Source organism: Lactuca saligna, chromosome 2, assembly GCF_052625555.1.
Source record: "Lactuca saligna cultivar CGN05327 chromosome 2, ASM5262555v1, whole genome shotgun sequence".
Classification (NCBI taxonomy): Eukaryota; Viridiplantae; Streptophyta; class Magnoliopsida; order Asterales; family Asteraceae; genus Lactuca; species Lactuca saligna.
The window spans coordinates 40335453-40348011 of NC_136418.1; the positions used below are offsets into that span (position 1 = coordinate 40335453).

Below are 12559 nucleotides of genomic sequence, written 5' to 3' on the forward strand. Positions count from 1 at the left end.
AGTTTTATAAACGTGTTAAAACTAATACATTTTCATCATACATCTTTTACATTACATTTTTGGGTTGGTAAATAAACACACTTGACAGGGTTAATCAGGTTTTCAGTATACATCTTTCACATTAGGAAAATATGGGATTTTCCTTGGGTTGTAAAATTTTCGGAAATCAAAAGGAATCTTGTACATTTTCATAAAAACAAATTGCTTATGAACTCACCAGCTTTATGTTGATTTTTAAAATGCTTGTATTCTCAGGTTCTACTTAGACAGGTACCCCGCGTCCTTTTGCAGAAGATGGAGCGAATGGAAGTCACGTCTTTCTTTTGTTTAAACTTATGTATCTATGAAAACTTGTAACACTTTACTTTTCAAGTGATGTAATGAAATCTATGTATTGTAATGTTTTGTGTTTTACTTCACTTACTATGTACATTGGTCATGATATTCACATGAAGTCACCTCCGCCCCGAGACGTTTCCGCCTTCGGATTCGGGGTGTGACAGATTGGTATCAGAGCCCTTGTTTATAGTGAACTGAGTATACCAAACCTTACATGGTATAAGACTATAAACATTAAGGGGCTTAAGTGCTCTGAAGTAAAAGTATACTTCAAAATATAAGTATTTTCAAAAACATACAAGTATACTTAACCGTCGAGATCCGTAACTACAAGTAGAACAAAACATAAGTAAATGGGTGTTGTATGTTGCGGTTAAACCTGGGCAGTTATGTAGTCATGTCTAGGGTTAATATAGCCTGATCAACTATATTCATTCGAGACACGACCAACATGTGCCTGGGAGTGACTGTGGTGTTCAGCATGCCTAAAACTTACCCAAATACCCCAAACAACGAGCCGTCGTCGCAGCGAATCATGAAATACTATGGGAGTATTTCTAGATCCAACTTTGTCGTAGAAAATTCTTGTTCAAGCGTTGTCCATCGATCATTCCTTTAGCGATAGATTATTTGCCTTGATAATTCATTCCTGCCCTATCGCTTAATAGAATCATATGTTTGTCTTAAAGAGATATCCCTTGTTTCATATCTCTTGATTTAATGCAGAGACTTACCATCCTGTTTTTCCTAATAAATTTAGATCGAAATGTATTCAAAGGAAGGATCCAGTTCAAGTAACAACAACCTCCGTCGCCACCTCCTCCTCAATTCGATCTAATGATGACCTAGTTGGCTATTTCTGCCGCAGTGACTGCCATAGTGACATATTTGTGCTCTAACAGGTTCAATGGACCAGGAAGTATCACTAACCCTCAAAACCATAAAAATATTCGGGAGCATCAGAACGAGCGTAAAAGGAGTAAGAAGGCTTTCTGGAAAAGGTGAAAGGGTCATAGTTCACAAGGACCCTCCAAGAGGCATGAAGCTATGGCAAATCAAGTTGCCGCTACTCCTGTTGATATGTCTACAGTTCAAGCTACCTCTACTCCAGTTGTTGTGCCTATAGCGGCAATCACCCTTGGTGCAACAGGTGCAATTATCACCATCGTATCCCTGGCCCATGTCGTGAGTTGATCTGCAAAAGATGTGGAAAAAATGGCCACTCCGCTCGAACCTACAGAATACCAGTTCATCTAATCAACCAAGCTTCTGGATCAAGTATCGGACAGGCCTACTATGGTTGTGGAGAGATCAGGCATTTCAAGCGAAACTGCCCAAAGACAGCAACCACCAACAACGTCAAAAACGTTGAGATGGTTTTAACTATGAAGCAAGAGGAAGCAGCCGATGATCCCACCGCTGTGGGTATATTTCTTCTCGACAATTCTTATACCCACATTCTTTTCGAATCTAGTTTCACGAAAGTTTTATGATCATTCATTCAAATATTTTCGTAAACATAATCCTCGTCTAATAACCGAAACATTTACCATCAAGATAGTTACCAGTGAGAATGAGTACACTAACGAATTATCTCTAAATTGTATCCTTACCTCGAGAAATGATTCTTTCCTCATTGACCTGATGTTAGTTTCAATAAAGAGCTTTCATGTTATCTTTGGCATGTATCAGCTGAGTCCTGATCATACTGATACACTTTGTTATGAAAAAGCTATTCTTCTCAATTTTTCCCTCTGACCGGATCCTCATGATATATGGTGTCAAGCTTAGCTCAAATCTCTACATCATTCCCTGTATCAAAGCTTGAAGAACTTATGCAGAAAGGAGTATTAGGTTTTCCTAGTCCATGCAATCAACGAGAAACAAGAAGTTAAAGACTTCTAGAGCATCCCCGAAAAACTAGAATATTCATGATATCTTCCCGAAGAACTCCCGAGAATTCCTCCCGAACATCAAGTCGAGTCTCATATCGACTTAATCTATGGAACTACCTTTGTAGCCAAATCTCCGTACCATTTTTGCCCCAGCAGAAATGCATGAGTTATCCATTCGACTTAATGAGTTGACTGTCAAAACCGATATCTGATGGGTTTTGAGCATTCTAACACTTCCTAAGTGTACATGCAACCCTAATAAACCTTGGATCTATGTTTGTCTAAGATACATGCAAATAATTATTTTTCCAAGGTTCATATCCTAATTAGCATGGCATGGGGAACATGAATCAAATAAAGCTAGTAGAAATACTTACCTTGTAGTAGTAGTTGATTGCTTGGAATTTTAGAGCCTAGCACCAATAGTGTGAATGCCTCAAATGGAAATCACAAATCACCACAAACTTGGAACTTTGAGAAAATAGTCACTACTATCTTGAAATCAGCCCTCACCTCAACAAGTGTCAACTAGTGTGATTTCAAAAACCAAAGCCTCCTTTATATATTGTGGTGGATTAAGGTTACATCCATGCAAACCCTAATACCCATGTGTAATGCCCGTGTTTCTGGGCTAAAAGCATTAATAAAGTTGTAATAGTCTAGGTCAACCATTGTAACTCATTTTGAAGTAATAAAGAGGAATTATGTGAAAATTATGTGAATTATACGCTTACTTGCTTAATTATTATGATTTAATTAATTAATAATAAAAATAAGCATTTAAAATAAATAATATAAAAAGCCAATATCTTTTAAGAAAGTTGTAGTGGCCAAAACAAGGATTCCGGAGATATAAAGAATGTCGAAATCCGAGTTATAACGAAGAAGTTATGACATGTCAAAGTTTCACGATAAAACCGGCACGGCACCGGGAAGCGTACAAAGTGAATAATACGATAAAGTGCTTTTTAGCCTTAACAATCTAAACTAAAGTCGTAGTATTCGTTAAACCGAGAAGTTCGATAAAAAGAATACCCAAATCTGACTTCGTATGAGAAAGTTATGATTTTTCTAAGTTTTAGCTTAGCAGTAGATAACTAAATACTCGTTTAAGATCGAGCGAAATTTAGCCGACACAACCTAAACGAGAATCGAATGTCTCGTCAATAGTAGTACAACGGTAAAAAGACTGACGAAAACGGACATCGGATGAAGAGGTTATGAATTTTTAACGGATTTTCCTGTCCGGTCTGTTAAAAATAATAATATTAAAATTAAAATCAAAATTAACCGACGAAGTGTAAACGAAAGTTATCACTAACCTAAAATCTAAAATTGTATGTTATAATATGTATTTGGTCTAAATACATTCAACGACGAACCCAAATATTTAACGATATTTTGGAGTTAGACCTATTTTTTCTAACGCTAAATTATCAAGTATATTTTATGACGTTAGTTATAAATTATAAGTTTGGATATATCGTAAAGAAACCTTTGTTATATGTCCGATGAATTTGTATATTATCCTATTGGAAATTCTATTTGCATATCTTGTTGGTTACAAATTTTAGTATTATAAAGAATTCATTATTCAAAAAAAAAAAAAAGATAAGAAAATAAAAAATAAATAAATAAAAAAAAAAGGAAAAAAAAGAAAAAGTAAGCTAATTGATCTATTATGAAATAGTTGATTTTATGTGAGTTTGTATACCGTGAGAATTGCATTATTTTAAACAAATATGTATGTATAAATGTTATGTTCTAAACCCAATATATATATTATATGTATATAATATAAAATTGATGTAAAGAAAGTAAAGCTTTTTACGAAAAACTTTAACGGAAGGATATTTGTGATTTATATAAAACAATTACATGGTATCGATATGTGTTAAAAAGAATATGTGGCCATAGAAATTAGAATAATCGAAGTGTGATGAGTAGGTTACGTGTCAAGCAAATTAGATCATACATAGCAGCGAATGGTGGAGGAAACGAAAGTGAGACGTAGTACTTTTGTTCAAATCTTATCGTTATGGAGTAGTATAAATAGGAGACCAATTTTGAGTTTCTAAATCATACCATTTAATAATTTTATTAAATTTAGAAAGAAAGAATAGAAAATATTTTGGAAGGGTGAGTTTCAGTTAATAAAAGCTTGAGGAGTTATTGTCGGAACTAATTATGATCCAAGGCTTACTCTCGTCATATCACGTGAGTATATATAGTTACTTTCATCTTACACATAGATATGAAGTATTTTCTATAAAATACGTGTTATGTATAATTATATTGATTGTTTATTTGAGACGATTGTTGAATACAATGTTTTATACAAGTTATAAACTGTATATGTATTTTATCTACAAATATGTTGGGTAGATAAAATAGTTGATGTGTGTTAAAATGATGAGAGGCATCGATATTGTTGTTGTTCCAGTCATCTAGCGGAGTATGGATGACGACCACAGACTCTTCTAGACAGTCCAGTGGACGCTGGCAGGCTCGCAACCTGTAGGTGTTGTGAACGATGTGTTCACCGATGTACTCCATCCCCCTCATGGTTACCTTTAGGACATTTATTATTGAGGAACCCCCTTATCAGTAGTGTCCATCCCGATGATAAAATCCTTAGACTAGGTCCCTTGTATAGGTGTTTAGGGACGTAAAGTGAGGATAACGGGAATGAGTAATCAGGGTTATTGTTGATTGATGAAATTAATAAATTTATTGTTGATTGATGAAATTAATAAATTTATTATTATTTGTGGGTTGAAAACTTTATATGCTCACCAGGCTCCCAAGTCTGACCCATTCAACTTTCTGTTTTACAAGTAGTAGATTCAGAGCATAATTATGATGATGATGAGGGAATTTTGGATTATAGGCCAATAGTTGTAAATAACTGTTGTAAGACTTATAATCTACTGTTTATACTTATGTACTGTATCGAACATGACATCCCAAGTCTTTTAATGAAATACATTCCTAAGGAAATGCTTTTGATAAATCTTTATCATATTATTGTTTTGGGACAAATTCCGCAATTCTTTTATTAAAAGGTTACTCTTATTTTGAAATAAAGTATAAAAAAAACCGGTCTTTTCTGGCCGTGAAATTGGGGATGTCTCACCATGTCTCTTCATTTCCATGAGATCCATGGGTTAAAGCTCCATGGAGTATCCATGGACTTTTCCATGCAAGCCTATCCCATTCCAAATAAGCATTAGCCCACACTATATAAATATAGAAGCCCATATTTGATTAGGAATAATTTTGATCTCTAAATTAATCCTAGATTAATTATATATCAGTACTAATTAAATAATATGATCTTATATTAATATAATAGAACTTATAATATATTAATAAATCATAACTTGTACTATTCTCAAATATTATCCATAAATTTTTCGGGTGAAGTGCAACCCAAATGGACCATGCCGGGTCGGGTCAAGTACATACCAAATATAGTTATGAACTTAGACACTATATCCAACAATTTCCTCTTTCCCAAGTAGATGACTTCTTCGATAATATCCAGGAGCTGGTTACTCCTCGAAGATAGACCCTAGGTCAAGAGACCATCAGCTACGAGTTTCGTGAGGATAATGCATCCAAGACAGTATTCAGGACTCGATAGGATCACTAAGAGTTCGTATTAATATCCTTCGGTCAAACCATTTTCCCTTGGTCACGTAGTGAGTGATGAAGACATACGCGTAGATCCTCATAAGGTCGAAGCAATAGAGAATTGGTCGGCACCGAAGCCACCCATAGAAAAACCTATCAATTCTTGGGTTTTGCTGGCTATTATTGCAGACCCCATTTAGAAATCTCTTCCAAAATCATCAAATCTGTAACCACACCGACACAAAAAGGTGTACCCTTTATGTTGGAGTGAAAAGTGAGATACATCATTCTAAGCATTGAACTAAAATTTATACATCACACCTAACTTGTCCCTGCCATAAGAAACAAAGGACTTCATTGTCCTTTACAGTACGTCCAATCAGAGTTTAGATCATATGCTTAGACAAGAAGGAAAAGTTGTCATTCACGCTTAAAGACAAAATAGAGGCACACGAAGTTGACTATACAACTCACGACTTAAAATTTGGAGCAGCAGTCCCTGCACTGAAGAATGAGAGACATGATCTCTATGGAACCAAGTATGCGAAATTCACTGATCATAAGAGACTACAACATAGCTTCGATCAGAAAGACATTAACATGAGGTGCCCTTAGCCGAAAGGAAAGCTTGGACAGCAAGACTAAGACCATTGACAATGACCATCTATAACCGTTTTCTCACTCATACCCGACAAATCTAGTTAGAAACCCTCGGGATTGCTCCAGCAGCCCAAGATACCCAAATGGAAATAAAAGATGACCAACATGGACTTCACCATCAAGTTACCCAGTTTTCCCGAGTGATTACGATACCATTTGGAAATGGTCAATCCTTCAATTGTAACGCCCGTAGATCCGGGCAAGTCAATTTAGAGGTAATATGGGTCGAAAACGACTTTTTAAGCAAAATATTATTTAGAATAAATAATTTTAACCAAGTTATAGTATATTTCACAAGGTTTCCGTACATATAAAGAACGCCGAAATCTGAGTTATAACGAAGAAGTTATGGCCCGTCGAAGTTTTACGGCAAACCCAGCACGGTACCGGGAAGCGTAAAAAGTGAATTTATGATAGAAGACTTTTTAGCCTTAGTTATCTAAACCAAAGTCGTAGAGTATGTTAAAATGAGAAAATTCGTAAAAAGAACGCCCAAATCTGACTTCGTATGAGGAAGTTATGATTTTTCAAAGTTTCAGCTTAGTAGTGTACAGCCCGAAACTCGAATTTTAGTTTGAGCGGTTTTTGGCTTACGTGACCTAAATGAGAGTTAAAGATCTCAATAATAGGAACTCAACAGTAAAAAGATGGACGAAAACGGAGTTCGTATGAAAGAGTTACGAATTCTTCGCGGTCATTTAACAGTCTAAACGCCTCCTACTGTTAAATTTATGATCGGTCGAGAATTAGCCGACGGAGCCAAGATGAAAGTTGTAGATATTATTTTTACCTACGCATTGATATAAAGAACGTCGAAAACGGAGATAGTATGAGACAGATATAGACGAAGCTTAGTCGCTACTTTTCGAGCGCGGCGAATTCGATACAGTTTTGTAAATCCGAGATAGAATGAGAATTAGCCAACAAGGTCTAAATGAGAGTTGAATATCTCATTAATAGGAACTCAACAGTAAAAGGACAGACAAAAATGGAGCTCGTATGCGAAAGTTATGGACGAAGCTTAGTCCCTACTTTTCGAGCGCGGCGAATTCGATACAGTTTTGTAAATCCGAGATAGAATGAGAATTAGCCAACGAGGTCTAAATGAAAGTTGAAGATCTCATTAATAGGAACTCAAAGGTAAAAAGACAGACAAAAACGGAGCTCGTATGAAAAAGTTACGGACAAAGCTTAGAGACTACTTTACTATAAAGCTCCTATAAATACAAGGGTGAACTCCTCATATTTTCTTCACACCATAAGCCTCTCTTTCTCTCTCTAACTTCTCTCTAGCCTCCTTAAACCCCTCCCAAGTCTACAGAACCTCCCTAGCACGAGAAGAAAGCCCCGGAACGCTCGACGGCTCCGAGAAGAAAAGCTTTCGGCTTGGAAACGCTGCTCCAGCGAAGCCTGGTTTTTAATAAAAACTCGCTGTAAGTGAGCTACGCCTATACTATATTTAATATAGATTTTATTTAATTATAGTAACATTATTAGGACCTTAAAATAATTATTTGGGCTATTATTATGAGTTATATTGAGTGTTATTTAACGCTTATATAATAGTAATAATAGCTAGACTATTAATTAGTCATGGTTAATGTTAAAAACTAAACCCTAGTGGTATTGATACTAGGTTTTGTCGAAGAAAATTGTTTTGAGATAACGAAGTGCTGTCTGAGTTCGGAATCACCACCTAATCAGGTGAGTGCATGGTCTCTTTCATCTTACACATAGATATGAAGTATTTTAATATAAATTACGTGTTATGTGTGCATATTGTCTGAATACTTGTTGTCTATGCTGGTGAAAGATTTGTATACATGTTTTAAATGATGTAAACTGTATAAAGTATTTTATATCTACAAAATATGTTGGGTAAAACATGGGTAGATGAATGATGATGGATAAAAGCTGAAATAGAGGAACATTAGTAGTACAGACCTAGTGCCCTATAGGTATACATCGGCAGCAGTGGACCTAGTACCCTATAGATGAGCACTGGCAGCTGCGCCACAACCCGTAGATGATTTAGATCTACGGTAAACGTCCTAGCAGTTGCGCTCTAAGGATAGTATCGGCAGCTGCGCCTTATAGGGAGCCTTATGACCATGACAGTAGTGTTTAAAGGTCAATAACGGTAGAAGCGCCTCATAGAAAATGTCCTAATTCTGGCAGCTGAGCCTAAGTGACAATATTAGCAGCTGCGCTTGACCAATGTGTCATTGGCAACAATGGACTTCATGTTGTTTCCTTAGGATGATCCTTAGGAATGAATGAATGAGAAATAGCTGATTCTTAGGGTAGATCCTTAAGAATAAAGAAGATAATGGGGATGGGTAATTGGGTTGATTGTTTGATTGTTTAAACATAATAATTATATTATTGTGGGTTGAAAACCCTATGTACTCACCAGGTTTCCCAACCTGACCCACTCAGTTTATTTATATCACAGGTGTTGATATGAAGTGACATTACACTGAGATATTTAAAGAGATGTAGATCACTAGCGTAAATAACTGTAAGTTCTGTTTATGCTTATGTTTCTGTATTAACGATGACATCCCAAACGTTTTAAAATGAAATAAATACGTTTCTTCGAAAATGTTTTAATAACGTATTTACCATGTTTTTCTGGGAACAAATTCTGCAACATTTTTATAAAATGAAGTACTCTGATTTTTATAAAGCATAAACAAAATCGGTCTTTTCTGGCCGTGAAAATGGGGATGTCACATCGATAAAATCCGTTCACTTCCTTCCGATCAAAGAATCATTCAAGATGGAAAGACTCACGCGAACCCACTTCCAAGAAGTAGTCCGACTGTATAGTATACCTGCCTCCATTATCTTTGGTAGAGATAGCAGGTTTACCTCAAGATTTAGGCAGATTTCTTCAGAGAACTCACGGAACCAATCTAGACATAAGTACAACTATTCATCCTCAGACAATTAAACAGAGTGAGAGAGTTATTCAAGTCATAGAATACATGCTGGGAGCATGTGTCATAAATTACTGAACGACTCGGGATACCCCTTTACCTTTGATCGAGACCTCGTAAAATAACGGTTATTGCACCAGTATCCAGACTACACCATTTGGAACCCTCTACAGTCAAAAGTACAGATTCCTTTGTGTTAGGTCATGATGGGAGACACACAGCTAACCTAGATTCGATTCCCCAATAGTACAAACATTAGTTCTGAAATCATCTACGAAACCGTCTAGAAGATCATCCAGACCCGAGAACAATTGAGAACTTCACGAGATCGACATAAGAGTTATGCCATTGTACATTGAAAACCTCTGGAATTACAGGTTGGAGATCGTGTCCAGTTAATGGTCTCACCCTAGAAAGACATGACACACTATGGAAAGCACGGAAAGTTTAACTCGTGGTACATTAGACCATTCGAGATCCTCATTAGGTTCCATCCCGTAGCCTTCGAACTCCGAGTACCTTCAGAACTTAGAAACATCCATCCTGTCTCCCACATTTCGAATCTTTAGAAGTACTTATCCGATGAAACCTTAGTAATTCCTCTTGAACAAATCGAGGCCATAGACCGAGAGATCAAACGTACGAAACAAAGCCATATCCCGTTAGTGAAGGTTCGTTGGACTTCCAAGCGAGAACCTGAATTCACTTGGGAACGCGAAGACCCGATACAGCAGACACATCCGCATCCTTTTCCATAACTTGTATCTTAATCTTTGAATTTTGGTACGAAATTCCCTCTAACGGGGGATAATGTGACAACCTGAAGTTTTTCCATCGCCGCAACCCATTTCGTCCGTAAACCTCGTTTTAATCGAATTATTTCGATTTAATTTTTGTATTAGGTCAATTAAGTTAAGACTTTTATTTGACCTTGTAAGTATCCAAACATGTTGGAAACATGATAAAACGCCCCAAACTAATAATTAGAAAAAATTTAGTTTCGACCATATCGGGTAACGACAACTTAATCGGGTGCAACCAAAAGCCTCGGTCAACATCAGTATCGGGTAGAATTCCACCATGTATCAAATTCAAACCATACTTAAAGTGAATTAAGACTCATTTGGATCCTTTTTACTCTCTCTCTCTAACCTCTCTCCTCAATCAAAGATTTAGGTCCAAAAATCATCCATTTCAAGCTTCAAAACACCAAGGTAAACATCCTAGCTTCTTGTACAACATAATTAGCCTTCAAATTCGAGTTTAATTCATGATTTAGGACCTCAAACATGTGTTTACGTCCCTAGAACACTCTTGGTCCGTGAACACATATAAGTGGTGTTTTTGAGCCTCAAAACCCTTCCAAATCACCATTAAAGCTTAGATATGGCTTAAGGACTTATTGGATTGGACTTAGGACATCTTAAACTCAACATTTGAGGAGTAAACATGATTTTACTGCCCAAGAACAAGCTTGGGTCTTAAACACCATTTCATGGAGAGTAAACTCCTTTTTGGGTGTTAAAATGCAACTTACACACCTCAAGCCCTGGAATAAAATCTAGAAGCAAGCATGAACAACTTAGAGGCATAAAACATAAAGAAATCACCCCTCTAAGGAATTCACGGCCATGAGGGGAGTCATGGGCTGTAAACTCGTAAAATCATGTCAAATGATGCCTTTAACTCACCCATTGGCTTGTAAAATTGAGTAGAATCACTTGGAATAAATCAATGACCTTCAAAACAATTAACAATGATGTGGGTGAGAGTTTACGGCCATAAACACTTAGTTTACTGTCGTAAACTCATAAATTGGTCCATATGGTTGAGTTAATTCCTTGATAATGCCCTAGAACCAAACCTAGCAACACCCCTCATTTGATTTAAGGCCATTTAGTACATAAGAACACCATCCATGAGTTTACGGCCGTAAGCTCATGGGATGTGGTGTATAGGGCCGTGAACACTCCCTAGAGTTTACTCTTGAAGAGTAAACTCCATTCCTTAGCCATTCATGTCCTGAAAAGTCACCCGGGTCACTCCAAACACTTATTTTGAAGTGTTTTCGCATCTTGAAGTGTATAATCGTATCTGATTAGTGTTTTAAAGTCTAATTAGATACATTTGTGTATCATTTAACATTCCATAGGAACCTCGCACATTTTCAATCCTTGATCCGATGTTTAGCATCCCCGTCGACACATTTCTCGTCCGGTGAGTTCATACCCCTACCCTTTTTCAATGTTTTTCACTGTTTTCAGGGGGGATACAAGCAAAGTACAAGTAATACTTGTACTAAAAACTTACTTATAAGTGTTATGTTTCATACTACATATGTTTTTAACACTGTTAATTATATCTGATAACCGTTTGAACTTGCAGATCACATTATCTTATTATTTGTGAAAAACGTTATACATTGTTATACCTTATATTTTCACAAATGGTTTTCCACATTATAATAGTTAAAAACATAACCTTTGATCATTGAACTAGAAACTTAGTATATCATTTTGTCCTTGCTAAAACTCCACAGAGATACGCGAGTGGAGGATCGTCTTTTAGATTTGTTATTCCTATAAATTGGAGACACATCCTCGGAGAACACTCCACAGATATACGCGAGTGGAGGACCGCCTCTGTAACCAAAATCTCTTAGATAAGGAGCGTGACGTGAGTGTATAGATCTATAGTGGACTGACTATCCCGCACCTGGCTGCTAGCTACAGCCGAACCGAAAGGTTCAAGGGTGACAAAAGTCATAGTGATATTGGCCTTCCTTTGCCATATTTAGTCTTTAGTATGGTTATAGAACTCGCAATTTGGATAACAGAGATTTACTTTATAGTAATAATGGTTTAAGTAACTAGTTTACTTGGTATATATTAGTTTTATAAATGTGTTAAAACTAATACATTTTCAGCATACATCTTTTACATTACATTTTTGGGTTGGTAAATAAACACACTTTACAAGGTTAATCAGGTTTTCAGTATACATCTTTCACATTAGGAAAATATGGGATTTTCCTTGGGTTGTAAAATTTTCGGAAATCAAAAGGAATCTTGTACATTTTCATAAAAA

The 12559-nt window shown here is 36.3% G+C and overlaps 1 long non-coding RNA gene across 1 annotated transcript; it reads left to right on the forward strand.

Annotated features, from left to right (window-relative positions):
- Window positions 1-4325: 4325 nt before the first annotated feature.
- Window positions 4326-4971, forward strand: LOC145030887 (uncharacterized). Its single transcript, XR_013676729.1, has 2 exons — window positions 4326-4451; window positions 4678-4971. It is a non-coding gene; the product is annotated as an uncharacterized LOC145030887 (long non-coding RNA).
- Window positions 4972-12559: the final 7588 nt, after the last annotated feature.